The sequence below is a fragment of the Cardiocondyla obscurior genome, linkage group LG19, assembly GCF_019399895.1.
Source record: "Cardiocondyla obscurior isolate alpha-2009 linkage group LG19, Cobs3.1, whole genome shotgun sequence".
Taxonomy (NCBI): domain Eukaryota; kingdom Metazoa; phylum Arthropoda; class Insecta; order Hymenoptera; family Formicidae; genus Cardiocondyla; species Cardiocondyla obscurior.
The window spans coordinates 3,962,400-3,976,459 of record NC_091882.1 but is presented as its reverse complement, the minus strand read 5'-3'; the positions used below and the strand labels follow the sequence as shown (position 1 = coordinate 3,976,459).

The 14,060-nt window shown below is 38.3% G+C and overlaps 1 protein-coding gene across 1 annotated transcript in view; it reads left to right on the top strand.

Annotated features, from left to right (window-relative positions):
* LOC139110092 (uncharacterized) overlaps positions 1-14,060 on the top strand; it is a 113,221-nt gene that overhangs the window by 62,841 nt on the left and 36,320 nt on the right. The gene's annotated exons all lie outside the window — the stretch shown is intronic.

Sequence of the window (14,060 nt, the reverse complement as noted above, 5' to 3'; positions counted from 1 at the left end):
GAACGTTGGCTTTTTTAAAATTCATGTTGGCTGATGTATCTTTCGCCTACGCGTGCATTCGTATTTTATGCGGTTGCAGCAAAGGATCGGTGGTCGGTGCTTCACAAAAAATCGCGGAAAAAAAAACCAAAAAAAAAAAAGAAAGAAAGTGACGTGCGCCAATTTCTCTTTCATTGTAAAAAGATCAGCGCGAACAGATTTTTCCATTCGATAAAAATTTCAAGCCGTTCATATATAATTTTTGTATAATCAAGCAAGTATCTTGCAATTTAAATTCTGTAATTTTTACGACTTTAAATATTTTTTTTTTATCACGTTATACAAAAGATTATATGCTTTTAAATATTTCTGTATCAGAGCGTATTGATGTAATTTGTACTTCAATTACTGCGCTTTCCGGTATCATTTGTAAAACGGTTAAGCGATCGATTTTTCCTGATAAAATTTATCGTAACAGGTATTAGAGAGCGAGAGCTCGTTATCGGATTTCGAAGGTTTATGATCGAGTCCGTTCAGCAAACGGTCAATTTTTTTGTCTCAATCTTCCTGAATCGGTTAATTAGTAGGGTGAATTAAATGGCTGATCGTTGACGCTGCTAAATGCTCAAGTGGCATCGACGTAATGCGCTGCTTTTCGCGTCAAGGTAAATAGTCCGTAAATTCGAAAATTACAGTATTATTAATTTGCTCGGAACTAATTAATATTAATACGAGGAGAGACGAAGTTGTGTTCCTCCTATCTGTTCTTCCTTCGAGTTTGTTTACGGACTCACTCATTACAGTCTGAATCGATCGGTCTCCACGCTTCGACGAACTATCGCAACGTCACGAATTGAATTCAGGCCGATCTCATCATTTTCTGACGATTGCTCGGAGAAATAGAACTCCGAAGTTCACTGATTTAGTAACGGGTCGTTGCATACGAAGTGCTCATATTCCAAAAGTTTCAGCTTTATGAAACGTTCCTACGACGCAAATTTTTTCTCTTACGTATGTGCGTATAAATATTTTAGTAAAATACAACACAATATTAAATAATATTAAAGGTAATATATGATTTACTTCTGCGTCTCTGATAATATTATATTCGCGATCTTTCGAGTTGTAATAAATTTACAAGAAATTGAAAAATTTTTTTATGTAAATTGCTTTAATATAATTTTGAAGTGACGTGAATACAGAAATGACTCCTGCAATTTAAATTTTGTGCTTTAAAAGAACGAATAATAAAATGTATCAAAAGCTCGACAAAGTTAAGTTTTTGATATTTATGTATAACTTTTTTAATTTTAATACCTTATTAGCATTCTTAATCAAACAGTCATAATTTCGGATTAAATTTTAAATTTACCTCGACTTTCTTTACAATTTTTTTTTTAACATTTTGAATTAGTTAGATTTTCGTTGGTTTTATAGTTTTCTGTGTGAAATTCTCTCGACCATTTTTTATCTTAGTTTGTTGACACTATTGTCATAATTCCTATTTTCGATGTTAACGCGATACTGCGAAGAACTTGGTTTTCCACATATTTTTTTGTGTGCAGTCCCGTTTATTATAAGCACGTCGATCAAGTGTGATGCATCGTCAAATTGTTGGGCAAAATCATGTATGTGTATTCCACGCTAAATTAACCTTTATAACGAAGCTACTTTACTACCTCCCGCATTAAATTGTCATACATCGCCGTGGCAAACATAATATCGTTATTAATAAACGCATCTATTATACTAAAACGTTGCCTTAGAAAATTCTTTTTATTTCTTAATACAATTCTCAATACAATTGAGAGCAAAGAAAATGAGAGAAACCACGTGCTGATAATGAAATGGCAGATATCGATTAAAGGCAACGACGTGCCTTTTATATTTTTCTATTTTTCCTAGTACATTATTTTTTATATACCGATAATAAAAGGAGATAATTTTTTAAGGATATTTGAAAATTGCGCGAAATAAAGATAACGATACGTTCGCATTAACTGGAGTAAAAAGTATGGAAGGAATAATGAGGTTCGATAGACTTCAAGACATTTAATGTAGTCCGCAATGTGATCGATTTTCGAGACTTCAATTCCGTATCGGTCCATATCTTCAAAAAGAAATAGATCGGTTTTATTTCCGGTCTTGACTGATTCCATTTAAAAACGGAATTCGCGACACGATAAGGAGAAAGCTAAATCTGCGTATATACGTGCAACTACTTCTAGATGTGTTAAGTCTAATTAAAAAAAAAAAAAAAAAAAAAAAAAACTGGTTCTGCAAAATTGCTTATCACGATACATTCAATTTTGATGTTTATAAAAATGCGCTTATGGATTATTTATGGAAATTGAAATGCGAGAATGCACAGCTTAGTACGAAATTGGACTGTAAGTTAATTTCATCACGTTGGCGTGACGGAACGCATTACCGAATATGAATCATTACCACGAAGTTTCACGATAGAGATTTCAACGACATAGATCACGCAGAATCAAGCACCTCAACGCGTTATCGGGCACACACCTGTTTGTACTAGATACGTTATGGTATGTGGCGGAAGCATGTACATAATGTATTCCGATTCTAAATGAAGATAGCGCGATCTTCGAATCACGCTTTAACGAATAAACATTACTGCGCTAAGTAGACAAAATGCAATTAAAAAAAATGTTAAAAAGAAATATTTCTCTTGCAAACTTTGCAGTTTTAATTCTCCAACGCTCTTATCTATTTTATTGAAACCTTAATAGAGAAAAAAGTCTTTATATAAAAATTCGCGTGCATTAGCGAAACAAATAAATTATACTGAATTATCAGAACAGTAATTAAGAATGAAATTAAAAGACTTTCTTTTTTAAGAACATTTTCCGATTCGCCTGCAATTGTGACAACAAACATCAATATTTCAATGTGTGATATATCTAATATAAACATCTTTTTTTTTTTTTTTTATACCGTAGTTATATTTTTCATTGATGCGCGGGAGCTCGGCAATATTCTACGTGCGGACGTGTGTTTATCTTGAAGTCGTTTCGAGACCATGCCGGGCGTCATAAGGTGCTCTGTCATCACGTCGCGGTAACGCGAGCCGATAATGCAGCAATGTTATATACAGTTAGCGCCAGACGTTGACTTATAATGCGCGGGCGTGAATAGAAACGCAATGCCCTTGCGAAAGGCTCTGGGGCGTTGTGATTATTTAGTAATGGCAACAATGACGTTTTGCAGGTGAAGCTCGCGCATTGTGATTCCCTGATATATATTATTTAATTGCCGGTTCGTGCTGCAATTTGCAGAACTATCTCTAAATAGGTCACAAAGCGCGCTGAACAAAATTAATTATAAATTAAGAGAGGATTATTTATTTGACGCTAAATTGCAAAGTAACTTGCAAACGCATTGTACGGAATACTTAAAAAAAAAGAGAGAGAGAGAGCGAGAGAGAAAAAGGGCAAAAGAGGAAAAAGGCAGAAAAGCGAGCGGAAAGAGTAAAAAAAATGCAGTTGATTGGAAATTGCGCTCTTACACGGCAAAGTAAAACACGTTGAGATATTTCCTGCGTTCGTTTCGTTTCGCGATGAAAATTTTCAAACCACTGGGCTCTTTGTAGTGACGCCGCTGATCCGTCATGTTACGAGCGTTTCGCGTGATCGCGATACAAAAGCACGAGAAGATGACCTGTGAGCGCGCGACGTTTATGGTTTCTCTACGCCGCGTTTGAAACGGATGTTAATTTAATTCTCGCGAATCAAGCTACTCGATCAGAATTATATTCCACCCTTTGCCGCTATAATTAAAGCGTAAATCACACGAGCAAATATAAAGAAAGTGAAAAAATACGCTACACAAATATCTTGACAAAAGATAAATATATCCGGGAAATATGAGGCAGCGATTGCACAATTGCGATTGCATCGTCATATAAAAAATTGAAATATTTTACAACAAACGGAACAATATAGGACAAGTACAATCATAATTCTGGGACATTGATTATAATTATTTTAAAAGGGATAATTTAATTGAGAAATAATTAGTCGCACGTTTTAGTTTAAGAGACAAAAGGAAATTGTAAAAATTTAAAAATAACTGAATAATGTTAATTAATAATTAAAATATGCTGGCAAGACAATTAAGTGCTTGAAAATTCTAGCGGGCACGACGGTGCGATCGATGGCGGCGTAGAATTAATTTCCTGCAGGTTTCGCTATACATGATTACGCAAGCAACATGATCAATCTGTTGTGAAACGTTTGTTGGCTTTGATCTGCCCAAAATCGGGGTATTTACCGATCGAAAATCATAGCGCCGCGTATTGCCTTATCGCAGATCAAATTAATTTTCGTCTTCCCCCCCCCCTTCTCCCCCCTCCGTTCCCTCCCTTCTTTGCCTGTCCTGCATAAACACGGACGAGCGAGTATTCGTATGCACGTCAAAGCTACGGCTAATATGGATAGCGCCATGTAAAAGCAATCGTTAATTAATTTTGCGATAGCTAATACGTTATTTAAGTTAAAATGAGCTCGCATTTAATTGCCGACGTAAGTAATTAATTTACCTACGACGCGCCAAGAAGGAATCGGATCACAGCTCGGCACATGCACACGTCTCTCATTATCGGCGCGTACGTACGTATGCGGACTTTTGCATTAAATCCTCGTTGATTATTTAACGAAGTGAGCGGCGACGAACGGCGGCGACGTGGCCCTTCGAAGTGAGACGGAATTAATTTTCCGATCGTCGCGGCCCACGCGACACGGTTCCATTAGCCTTCATTACGGGATCCATCTATCATAGGACCCTCTACGATTCGATACTACTTTTCTCAGATTTTGATTGCCCCCCGACGTTTCTCTGCCCCGCGAATCGAGACACTTTCCCGCCCGTGACGGACCGAAGAAACGATTCTCTGTGTCCGCGCCAAGTTAATTAAGCCCACCCGGTCGGGGGCGGACGTTCATTAAGTATACCGCTCGCGCGCGTTGATATTTCCTCTGTTAAATTAAACAAGGCTACTCTAAATATTATATTTAATTACGTGCCGCGAACGAGGTGCGAGAAACGCACGTTGAAACTGTCACATTCGCCGCAGCTGCGCCGGAATTAACTATCGCGTTCCAATTTTCAACGAGCCGTAATTAAGTCAACAGCCGAACCGCCATTAGGGGCAGTTTATGTTATTCAAATTAACGAGGTCAGTCAAATTGATCGCGGCTATCGGTACGTAAGATTAATCGGCGCGCGAAAGGCTTGGCCTCTGGAGAAGCCACGGAAGATCGAATAAATCTCAGTCGAGCTTGTCTTTCGTTTGACTGCGACTCAATCCGGTCCGCACGACCGTTTAGATAGCGCGATCGATACGTCCGTCAGTTCCGCGTTTCCCGTGAAAACTGATCTGACAAATTGTCGTCCCGCTTACCGAGCTGCGCCAGCAATTAATTCGGCGACGGCGTCGTCTTTCTGCTGGCGGGTCCCACGAAACGTCTCCTAAATCAGATTGTCATCGCCCTAAGCCGCCGTCATCGTCGTCTTTGACGAACCGCAAGTCCCGGCGCTTACGACGACGAAATCGCTCGACGTTCGATCCGACCGTAGAATCGAGTTAATCCACGCCGCGCGTTTACGCGAGCCCTACCTACCCGAGAGTGCCGGAGACGTTTAGACGTCGTCGGAAGTCCTTGGCTAGGCCTCGTCGAACGCGTAGGCACGCACCGAGCTGACGAGGAGCTCCGCTCGATTTAACAGCCTCCGCGAACAATGGCAGCTGACAAGAAGATCCGGCCGGGTAGCAAGGCGAATGATTCAAGATACAGCGAATCGCGAATCGGAGAACCAACGGAATTGAGAATAACTCGATCGAGCGAGGAACACGAGCTTGGCGAATCGAATTATCGTATGTAAACGCGATGGAACCCATTCCAAATTCCTCCCGTTATAAAATAACAGTTCTATTGCGCGCAACAATAAATAAACGTTGCACGAGTTTTTACTCTTTTAAGTGCATCGAGCACAAGTAATTTTGCGAACTTAAACAGATACATATTCTGTAACAAATTTTTAGTTAATATTTTCTTTCCTTCGTTTCTTCTTTTTTTTTTTTTTTTCGTTTCCCGTATTTAATACTTTTTGCAGCAAATAACCGTCGGTCAATGTGCGATTTGATCGAGCGCTTCTTCGGAGAATCGGTTTAAAGAAGTGATATAGGGGACATCGATCCCTACCGCCTGAACGCCACGTACCGTCGAATTCCGAGCTTATCCCGAAATACGAAATACGTTTCTATTATGAGTGCCGCTATAAATCTAACGTATTATAAAATATACGCCGAACAGAAACAAGGGCGGATAGAAGACCACCCGATAATAGAGAAACATGGTCAAGTATTCACGCTCAATATTCGGTAAGAGTAAATCTTTGTTTGGCCGGTTTGCACTTTATACGCCGGAAATGTTGGCAAAAATTGGCATTATATCATAATATTGTTTAATACCATTTAAGTTACCAAGACTATTTAAAAAAATTTCATCGACTGGTACAAGCGCATTTTTTAAGTTCGGTAATTTATTTCGATATTAACAATAATTGGTCTTTATTCTACGTTTCTGGAGAGCTTAATAAGTTGAGCAAGGAAAAGTAACAAGCTGAGAGAACCTAGGATAAAGTTTTAAGACTACGCTGACGGAACAATTTCATCGTCGGCTGCATAAGTTTGTTCTTTCTCTTGCTTAATGTCAGCAAGCAGCAAAGGGGAACGTGACGGAGATTAGTGACAATTGATATTAAATATTTGTTCTTTGTACAAGTTCTCGAACGTAATTTGCATCTGAATTGTGTGCTCTACAACATTTATTCCAAAATATTATTTTAAACAAATGTTGGACAATTAATGATATCTCTATATAAATATTAAAACAATTAACATTCGAGTTTTATTGCCGAGTTTTAATTTATGTTGAATAAAAGTTACGTTCATACTTTCTTCTTATAAATTCTTTTTTTTTTTTTTTTTCGAAATAACGCATAAAACAAAAGTGATGAAGGAGAAACTTATTTCGTCTTTCGCATCGGGAATCGCGACTTGTCGTCGGATGCTTCGATTTCGCTACAGCGGTGGACACCTCGAATTTATTTTTTTCCCTTATTTTATTCTAAGGTTAAAAAGAGAGAGAAAGAGAGAAAGAGCTTAGTTTGTTCACGAGCTGGACTTCCATGGACCCAGCTGGAAAACGCAATAACCGCCTTCGTCTGACCTGCAAAATGGCACCTCTGCAGTGCCTCCTATTTCATTCTACATCGACGAGAATGAAGTTCGTACGACCTTCGGTCAAACTTACTATCGAGTTACGTCGCCCTTCGAATTTCTCCCTCCCGTTGAAGTGAAGCGAGGAAAAGGGAATCGCGAAACGACAAATCAATTTCTAAATAAAATTATGATGAAAGAATATGACGTAATTGAAAAAGTATAAAAAGAAATTTAGGAAGAATTCTGATCTATAAAAAAAATCAGCGGATTTAGAAAAAAAAAGGATTTAACAGTAATTGAATTGATAAAAATAAGCATTATATAAAAATATATATATGTATACATATTTCTAATATTATGTTGCATGAAAGCGTATTGTAATTGTAGAAAAAATATAATTCGTAATTGCTTTGATAATTAAATAATCCTCGCTTCAAACTTCAGTACTTTGTGCGACTGTTCGAAATTGCAGAGAATATTCAAATCCCATTAAAACGAGTAATGAAATGCTTTAGATATTATTATCAAGAATTAAAAGGGTTTTACTCTCTCCTCGAGATAAACTTCGGTCCGCTCTGGCTTTGTTCCTTTTTTACTCGGTCGCTAGAAATCTGATAATGTTCTTCCAGAAATAAAAAGAAGAGAAAGAGAGAAATATCTTTATACGATACTTCATAATTATCACATTTTTATTACTCTTTTTAACTTTTGTATCCACGAGCAACGTTATTTTATTGAACCGCGTTATTCCTTTTCTTTTAGAGACAAAAAAAAGATGAGATTGTTGAGACTATTTGTTCGCTTAGAAATATTTTTAGCGATATTAACAAGAATTCCTTCGAGAATTATTTTTCAGATTTTTTCCGAATAGAATCAACATAGTCTTAACAATTATTATATATGTTGTGCAAATTGTGCAACGATTCTTATTGCAGTTTTTCGTTCAATGAATTGCTCCCTGATCGAAGATTTCAGGCTGATACAGACCCACCGATAAATTCCATCGTACAGGAGTAGGCTATATATATACGGAATTTGTTGGAGCAAATCGAAATCGTTTCCCTTTGACTGCTGCGCACCGGCAAGGTTACACGCAGTTTTATTACGTTGCTACGTGTCTCGTATCTTCCTGTGCAATTTTACAACCGTTCGTTTTAACGTGCGAATTTGTTTCAATCTCGTTTTCGTATACAGAGACGCAATGTTTCACGTTGCATATTTCTCGCAGCAGAAAATGCAGGGAATTTTATCCCGATTACTTTTCGACTAATTACGCCATGCTAGAATATGTGTATATTTTTTTTCCTCGCGGTAGTTGCATCTAAAATATTTATAAAAATTTATTTCAAACGTTATGCCGCTAGATGCCGAGAGGAGAAAAATGTATAAACTATATACAAAAATAGAAAGCTAAGTAAAATAAGATTTAGTGAATTAAATCAATGTATTTTTTTTTTTTTAAGTTTAAGCGAGAAAAATGCTATATTCAGATTTTTGATATTTTAGTCATATAAAATACAGAACGATGTAAGTATTATAAAGTCTATCTTCTGCAAACGCTGTTATACTTCGGTATGCAATTTTGACTATTCTATCGCGGGTACAGCTTGTATCATCTACCGGCGCACTGGCAAACAAGCGGCGGAACTTTGCAATATTTGAGAGGAACCACAGTTCAATCTATAACCGAGCTCTTTTGTGACGACTTCAAAGCGCCGAGGTAACATCTACCGCGATTCTCTAGGTCGGAAACGAAAATGGATTTAGTTAATCCGATTGACGGTCCGTGGAAACTGCCGGGCCACGTGTTTTAACGGTCGTTGAAAATTCACAACTACTCACAGAGAAAACCGCGAAACATTGAAACGTAAAATTAGACGATCCGCAACTAGCCGCAGGCTTTAAATGCGGTTAATACTGTCCAAAGAATATGTTGTAGTTAAATGCGTTAATTCATTAATTCCAAAGAACGCTTAACGTGCTTTTCCGCTTTGTTCTTGCGACTTGAATTTTCATCAAAGCTCTTGGAGCTCAGATACTTTTGAAATCTAAATTTATTGTTTTTTTTTTTTTTTTTTGCAAAGTTTAATATTTAATATATAGGGACATATTTAACTCTGGCAAACCGTATGACTTGCAAACTCATATTTTTAATCTTTAATTATAGTATGCTTAATTGAAATAAAATTTCAGATTATTAAAACTCTTTGTCCATAAATATTTTATTCGTTTGTAAATTATTTTGAAAATGTACACATTAAGTATGCAGCGGTGTTTTATATTCAATCAGCATTCTTTACAAATACAAGCACACATTTTAAATTGTTTTTAATTACATATATTTGCATAAATGAGCTTTAACAGAGATATAATCTGAAACTTCACATTAAGCAGATATTTAATATTAAAATGTACAATTACGATACGTGATAACTCGTAGCCCATTAGGTTTTTATCGAAGAAAGATCGATTTCATTGCTCTGATGCCTTTGTTCACTGTAAAATGTATATTTTTGAGAGAACTGTGGTGTAATTTGCGTGAAATATCTTTATCTAAGCTATCTCTCTCTTTCTCTCTTTTTCTCTGCTTCTCTCATCTTTGAAATTCTAACGTAGCAGAGAGTTGATTCTCTCAAGCCGCATTCCAAAAACGCTCGGTGACCAACAAAAAAATACTGAATGCCAACTATTCGCGAACGGTGTTTAGTGGCACGCAATTCCATTTACCGGCAATAGTTTGTGCCTTGTTAACCTAGCAAATAGGACAATGTAGCACGGTTCCGAAAATGCCTGTGTTTCCGGGGTACCTCCAGTTGCCCCGTTCAACGGGAACAAGTTTATTCGATGGATGTCCGGCCGCAACGCGTTTCGGTATGTACCAGACGTTGGAAGGATTTCGCACGTTTAATGCACCGAATTGCAGCCAGATTCCCGCGAATTATTCACGGAATCTAATCGCCGCGGAAGAGTATACCGTTTTACGCAATGTACGTCAAATATTTCGCAATCCTATTTAAAAAAGAAAATGTAGAATTTTGACTGTCGGTGCTTTTACGCGACGCTGATTAACTTCCTCGCGAAGGTCATTTATTCGCGTCGCGAAAATAAATGTCAGTTGTAAAAAACTTTTTTTAAGCCGCTGTTTTCGTGTATTCAAAATTAGCAAGACCTCTCGTCTTTTTAAATCGCTTTAATTTGCCGAGAACAAAATTGCCGAACGAATAAATTTTCATACACGATTATTGCCCGTGCCGTGAATCTCGTTGGACTTACCGCAAAATTATTCGCGGTATTCCATCACCGTCACCGCCACCGCCGATCAGCGCCGAATTAGAACGATTCAGTTCGACGGAAGATTTAGGATAGCACGACCGATAGCAATTACGCACCGAAAACGAGCGGCGCGTTTCATACTGCAACGAATCCATTTTCGATGCACAGCGTGGTAGAAAATCATCACCGATCTAACGCGATATATCGAGGTAATTGAGGACAAATATGCGTGCCGTCTAATATTCCAACTAAATATACGTAATTTGCCTTGTCCACCTGAGTCGACTAATTATGCGCTCGCTAAGCTCGTAATGTCCTGACGTATCGTCGACGGGTTTTTCGGAGCATGCAAAGTTGCCCGGACGGAGGTAAGTTGCCGTAAACACATTTTAGTGAACAAACTAACGTAATTCCCTGTACGAAGCTTACTTACACCTCTCAGAAATAGAATTATTTTCCGTCGACGAGAAAAAATGTTTTTTTTCTTTTTTTTTTCTTTTTTTTTTCCTACATTCTTTATAAATTGTAATATAAAAGGAATAGTTATAGCTTTTAATTAATTTTTTATTGCATAAAACGCAAAAAGAAACATTTATATGTTTTTATTATACCTGCTGCGCGTATGTCAATTATAATTATTAAAATACGTTCGTTATAACGCGAGCTCGTTGCATGGAGAGACTATCGCTTTTAAATTCCACGCTCGGAAATTGGATCCGGTATTTCTCCGAGTTCTATCACACAATTTCTACGAATAGTGATCTTCGCGCGTTCTTCGACATATTTCCGGATCGTTGCTTCCGTTCTCCTTGGCAGAGCTCCGGTCGAGAAATCGTAATCGAGAAATTTAGGGGTCAGACGAAAGCAGCCTGAATACGGGAGAATTGTTCGCGATTTGTGAGAGAACGATTTTCTCGTCACGTTACAATTTCTCCATTGTTTAAATTACTTAATTTTTTTACTAAGATTGCATTTGAGTAATCGATGGTCGACGGTGTTACCGGTTTGAGAAACACAATTACTAACTACGAAAAAATAATTATGCCACTCACCAATCTGCTTCAGCGGAGTTGAAGAAATCTGCCGGTGACTGTAACATAAAAAGAAAAATATTAATGTAGGCGTGTTATTTTTTTTTAATTAATGTATAAGTAAATCTTTAATTTTATAAAAATTTTCTAAAAGAAAAAAATTTATATTTACCTAATAGTTGCTCCGCCGATGCAGGATGCCCGTCCCGGGCCTGCTCCTCCTCTCAGTTTGCGTGTCGAGTCGTCCTTCCGCGCACGAGTCACTCGCGAACATCCCGACCGTGATTTTAATCGCGAAAATTTACTATGATTACTTTCGTGCGTCCCATGCTTGGCACTCGCGTTCAGAATAATGCGAAAAAAATACGACCGACTACTTAACGAAACTCCCGGAACGGCCGACGAACCGGCTACGGTTCGTAAATTAATTAATACCGACGGTGACGATATTCGGTAATGACCGGCGGATCCAGCTGCGTCGATCTGTAACAACAAAAAAATATATATATTAATTTGAGAAATGCCACATGTACAAGCTATTAATTCTGCGTTTTATAAAAGTGATTCTAACCTCCGGGGTTGCTCCGGTGAAGCCCGATGCCTTTCCGAGGCCTCCTCCTCCTCTCAGACCTCCCGTCAGAGTGGCCAGCTTCCTCTCAGATCGTCTGGACATTGTCCTCGCCCTGGTTGCCTGCAAAACAAGCCCAGACAAATCATTAAAATCACGCGTGTCTACGCAACACATCTGATATAAAAGGATTACTGCGGAGAGATAATCGCGGGATATAACTCGCTTTACGGAAAGGAGATATACTCACACGTGCTCTCCTCACACGAATAATCGAGAGGAGATAGTTATCGTGCCGGGCGGCTTTCGTTAAACGGAAGTGCGAATTTCGGTACGGAGACACGTGCTTGCCGTGCCGTGTGTATTACGTGTATGCTTGCGCGACCGCTGGAGAAGGACAGAGCGAGAGTGGGAGTAGTGGGGGAAACACCTAGCGCGCGGCACGTAGGCTCGCGCTCGCTCTCGCTCTGTTCCTCCCACCACTCCCCGCCGCCCCCGCGCCTATCTATACATTACTTTCGTTCGATTTATTCAAGAGACGCGGTGGTGTCTCGCGTCAAGTGGACGAACTGTTCAAGAGTTGTAATATACGTCGATTAAACATTTCTCTAATGAGTAGACAAATACGAATTATGTGTTCTATATGCAAAATGACAACGTGGTCCGTTTGAGAGACGACAAAAATGATTTCATAAAAATTCTAATCATTAAATCAAGTAAATTTTCTACGTATGCTTATTTTTATTCTAATATTTCACGAAGCGTTTAATTACAATTAAAAAAAATTATAATTACTCCGCGTAGATAAAATATTCTCTGGGCTGCTGCACGCGACGCATAAATTTAGCAAATTTTGCGATAGCAATAACAATTCGAAATTTAATCTAATAGATTACTCAGTAATTCGAAAGTTGCTTTGCTGTTAAATATATGTGTATTATCTGCGTGCTCGCGCGTGTCGCCATTAAGAGATTAATTTCGTCTAAAGTTTCGACGGCAGGTATTTATAGGAATTTGCCAGAAATTGTGGAAATTCGGGACAAGAAGGATGGCACGCGGGGGATGCCTTGCGTCTCGGGAACTCGCCCGCGAAATTGGAAGCTAAAAGGATAAAAAGAGGCCGCAATGTGCGAAGACACCCGGGCTGACGCGGCGAAAGCTCCGAATCCCGCATTAAATGTTTGAATATTCGACGCAATGTCTCGAAGATATTTCGAAAGTTTCCTGCCTTTTCTCTTTTATACAGCGTCTGACGTAAATCTGGTGACACGCGCGATATAAACTCGCAAAACTCCAAAGTAATAATCTCGATTTAGCGTATCGAAACGGCAGTTCCGACGGCAGATTGTTTTCAACTTTATGAAAAATATTTATTGCGTTTTTTTATCTCTTTTTTAATATTTACAATATAATAAAATAATTTTTTCTTACTATTCCGATTTTTTTATGATGTATTTATAAAAACTGATAATTTCAGTTGAAGCAAATTACGGAACTCTCTCTCATAATATCGTAATTAGTGAACTTGTTGGCCAGCTCGACCTGACCTTAGTTCTACCATCAGTTTTGAGGGGTGAAAAAAAAGCAAGGACCACAGGGGTTACGTCGGCGAGTCGAGAATAGCGAAAGTTTTGCTTCAATTGGGTGAACGTCTACGGCTTTCAGACAACGCCGGAAATCGAGAGAACGTGGCCCGATATCCTTCGTGTTCCTGTTCGATTTAACTTCGAGAACGAAGTTGCGTTGTTACGAAACTTTATCATCACCGCAACAATAATATTTTTATATTAGTAGCAGCAACTCTGTTAATTTCGAACGTTTGAATTCTTGCGATATTACTTAAATTAAATTAAATTCAATAAAGAAAATGTAGAGCCGGCGACTCTTTTTAATCGTTGCTTTTTTTTCCCCAGTTTCTGGCTTTTACTCGTTTTTGTCGCGACGATTATATGCATAGCTTGCT